General features: G+C 45.9%; 1 non-coding gene across 1 annotated transcript; it reads left to right on the forward strand.

The window, feature by feature from the left end:
- Positions 1 to 4,075: 4,075 nt before the first annotated feature.
- LOC116269025 lies at positions 4,076 to 4,182 on the forward strand. Its single transcript, XR_004176346.1, has one exon. It is a non-coding gene; the product is annotated as a U6 spliceosomal RNA (small nuclear RNA).
- Positions 4,183 to 4,520: the final 338 nt, after the last annotated feature.

Below are 4,520 nucleotides of genomic sequence, written 5' to 3' on the forward strand. Positions count from 1 at the left end.
AGCGCCACTGCACTCCAGCCTGGGCACAGAACTTAAGACTAGGTCTCAAAATGTGCTGGGCATGGTGGCGTGTACCTGTAATCCCAGCTACTCAGGAGGCTAAGGCAGGAGAATCCCTTGAACCTGGGAGGCAGAGGTTGCAGTGAGCCAAGATTGTACCATTGCACTCCAGCCTGGGCGACAAGAGCAAAACTCCATCTCAAAAAAAAAAGAAGAAAAAAGAAAAAAATTAGCTGGGTGTGGTGGTGCACTCCTGTGGTACCAGTTTCTCTGGAGGCTAAGGCGGGAGGATCACTTGTGCCCAGAAGGTCAAGGCTGCAGTGAGCCATGATTGCACCACTGCACTCCAGCCTGGGCAACAGAGTGAGACCCTGTCTCCAAAAAAAAAAAAAGAAAAAGGCTGGGCACGGTGGCTAATGCCTATATTCCCAGCGCTTGGCCGAGGCGGGTGGATCACTTGAGGTCAGGAGTTCAAGATCAGCCCAGACAACATGGTGAAACCCATGTCTACTAAAAATACAAAAATTAGCTCGGCATGGTGGCATGTGCCTGTAATTCCAGCTACCTGGGAAGCTGAGGCAGGAGAATTACTTGAACCTGGGAGGTGGAGGTTGCAGTGAGCTGAGATCGCACCACTGCAATCCAGCCTGGGCAACAGAGAAAGACTCCATCTCAAAAAAAAAAAAAAAAAGAGGTAGGTTCTTGCAACATGTATTTCCTGTGTACCAGACCTTGTGCTAGTCCTTCCTTCATGCATTCAACATGTATTAAACACCTGCTGTGTGCCAGGCCTGATGCCTGTAATTTATTCATGCATTATTTATTCAATCCAAGCAGCATTTATGGAGTGCCTATGAAATGCTAAGCTCTGAGTTTGTCATTCAGTGCGGGGTATGTTTATCAAGCAGCTACTGTATACAGCTGTCCCAATCAGTGCCTGGGTACACAGTAGTTCAATAAATGCCTGAATGAATGAACACCCTCAAGGAGTCCCCAGTCTTGTTGCTAACATGGCCTGTAAATAAATAACTCTAATACACAAAGATAAGGCTAGAAGGTGGGTGTGTTTAGAGTGCAGAGGGCCCCTTATCACCTGTACTGCCAGGTACCTTTCTCAGGGCCATACCTTTTCACCTGGGAACCAGCTCTTTGAAGGTGAGGCCAGGCTGGCCCCTAGCTCACCTGCCTGTCCATCCCCAGGCACCCATGGAGGACTTTGCCTGCAGCTCCCGCTCAATCAATGCCTGCTGTCTGATTACAGCCACTTCCCCCACCGCAGTTGTTCCTTCCTTCATACACCAGGCAAGAGGGCAGCAGCTGGGTTCTAACCCTGGAGCTCTGGCAGCAGGCCTGCGCTTCTGACAGGTGCCCTCCCTCAGATTTGGCCTGACATTTCCAGCTATGAAATGAAAGATCTGACCCTCCTCCTCCTTGACTTCTTAACCCCTTGCCTGGACTCCTATATTGGCAAGTCAATTTTGAAAAATTATAGAGGTAATCCAGGATCTAATTTTGCAAATACCAAGACAATGCATAGAAATCATTGAAGACTCAAATCTTCACTAGAGTCACAAAGCTTTGCATGATCCAACACTTTCCTCCCCTCCTTCTTTTTAACTGTGGTAAAATATATTCTGCAGGTTTTATTTGTTTGTTTGTTTGTTTGTTTTTGAGATGGAGTCTCCCTCTCTCGCCTAGACTGGGGTGCAATGACACCATCTTGGGTCAGGGCAACCTCCACCTCCCTGGTTCAAGCCTCAGAGTAGCTGGGACGATAGGCATGCACCACCACAGCTGGCTAATTTTTTTGTGTTTTTTGTAGAGGCAAGGTTTCTCCATGGTGTCCAGGCTGGTCTCCTAGGCTCAAGAGATATGCCTACGTCAGCCTCCCAAACTGCTGGCATTATAGGCTTGAGCCACCTTGCCTGGCCTCCTTTTTTTGTGGGGGAGATGGGATCTTGCTGTGTTGCCTAAACTGGAGTGCAGTAGTGCAATCATAGCTCACTGCAGCCTCAACCTCCTGGGCTTAAGCAATCCTCTTGTCTCAGCCACTTGAGTAGCTGAGACTATAGGTGGACACCACCACACCCAGCTAATTTTTAAATGTGTTATAGAGATGGGGGTCTCACTATGTTGCCCAGGCTGGTCTCAAACTCCTGTCTCAAGTGATCCACCTACCTCCCCAAAGTGCTGGGATTACAGTCAGGAGTCACTGCGTCTGACTCTACATTACCTTTTATTGTGGCCTTATCATCAGTTAGTTTAGAACATTTACAAGATGAACTTTAATAATGTATTGATTATTTTGGCAAGAAAATGGCTAATAATATTTGCCATAGTAAAACTGAGTCATTAGATTACTTTCTGGAGTTACTTACTGCCAAGCAAAGTAATAAAGACTGTTCCACTCTGGGAAAGTGTGAAAATAAATAACATTATGTGGTTCTGAGCTTAAAAATAGGAAGTAAACTTATATGTATGGTTTAAAAAATAATAATACAAAAAACTAGCCGGGCGCGGTGGTGGGCGCCTGTAGTCCCAGCTACTCGGGAGGCTGAGGCAGGAGAATGGCGTAAACCTGGGAGGCGGAGCTTGCAGTGAGCTGAGATCCGGCCACTGCACTCCAGCCTGGGCGGCAGAGCGAGACTCCGTCTCAAAAAAAAAAAAATAAAAATAAATAAAAAATAATAATATAGGGGCCGGGCACGGTAGTTCATGCTTGTAATCCCAGCACTTTGGGAGGCCAGGGCAGGCAGATCACAAGGTCAGGAGATTGAGACCATCCTGGCCAATATGGTGAAACCTCGTCTCCACTAAAAATACAAAACTTAGCCAGGCATGGTGGCACGCACTTGCAGTCTCAGCTACTTGGGAGGCTGAGGCAGGAGAATCACTTGAACCCAGGAGGCGGAGGTTGCAGTGAACCAAGATCACACCACTGCACTCCAGCCTGGCCGACAGAGGGAGACTCCATCTCAAAGAAAAAAAAAAAAATATATATATATATATATACACACACACACACACACACACACACACTATTATTACTATCGACTTAAGAGAGAAAACATTAACAGTTTCATAGCAGTGCTATTGACAACAGCCACAAAGGTGGAAATGACCCAAAAGTCCATCCGTAGATAAATGGAAAAACACGATATATGGAATATAATATAATATGGAATGTGATTCAGACTTTAAAACAAAGGAAATTCTGACACATGCTTCAACAAGATAAACCTTGAAGACATTATGTTAAGTGAAATAAGCCAGACATGAATGGACAAATATGGTATGATTCCATTAATATGAAGTACCTAGAGTATTTCAATTCATGAAGACAGAAAACAGAATGGTGGGCCCAAGGGTTGGGCACGGTGGCTCACTCCTGTAATCCCAGCACTTAGGGAGGCCAAGGCGGGTGGATCATCTGAGGTCAGGAGTTTGAGACCAGACTGACCAACATGGAGAAACCCCATCTCTACTAAAAATACAAAATTAGCTGGGCGTGGTGGCGCATGCCTGTAATCCCAGCTACCGGGAAGGTTGAGGTAGGCAACTGCTTGAACCCGGGAGGCGGAGGTTGCGGTGAGCCAAGATCGTGCCGTTACACTCCAGCCTGGGCAACAAGAGCGAAACTCCATCTCAAAAAAAAAAAAAAAAAAAAAAGAGTCAGGCATGGTGGCGCGTGGCTGTAATCCCAGCTACTTGGGAGGGTGAGACAGACAAATCACTTGAACTTGGGAGGCAGAAGTTGAGCCACTGCACTTCAGCCTGGGCGACAGAGTGAAACTCTATCTCAAAAAAACAAAAACAAAGGAAAAGAGAGAAAGAAAATAAAATAGATATAATGATGGTGGCCAGGGGCTGGATGCAGGGGGATATTTTGGGGAGTTAGATTTAATGGGGACAGAGTTTTCGTTTGAGAGGATGAAAAAGTTCTAGATGTGGATGGTGGTGATGGTTGTACAACAGTGTGAGTATGCTTAATGCCATGGAGCTGTACACTTAACAACTGTTAAAATTATTAATTTATATGTTACGTATATTTTATCACAATTAAAGAAAAGCAGCAGTATTCACTTTGGCAGCACATATACTGAAATTGGAACCACACAAAGCACTTTAGCGTGGCTCTTGCGCAAGAATGACAAGCACATTCATGAGGCTGAGGCATTCCATGTCAAAACAGCAGCAACAGAAGTCCAGCAATCCCAGTGACTCTTTGAAATTCTCCATGGACCCATCCCGGTCTCTTCCTCCTAACCCCCTGAAAGTACCACTATCCTTATTTTTGTATTTATCGCTTATTGTACCATTGCAGGTTTTTTGTTTGTTTGTTTGTTTGTTTTTGAGACGGAGTCTTGCTCTGTCACCCAGGTTGGAGTGCAGTGGCACGATCTCGGCTCACTGCAACCTCTGCCTCCCGGGTTCAAGTAATTCTCCTGCCTCAGTCTCCTGAGTAGCTGGGATTACAGGTGCCCGCCAGTACGCCCGGCCAATTTTTGTATTTTTGGTAG

The sequence above is a fragment of the Papio anubis genome, chromosome 9 (genome assembly GCF_008728515.1).
Source record: "Papio anubis isolate 15944 chromosome 9, Panubis1.0, whole genome shotgun sequence".
In the NCBI taxonomy this organism is placed as follows: Eukaryota; Metazoa; Chordata; class Mammalia; order Primates; family Cercopithecidae; genus Papio; species Papio anubis.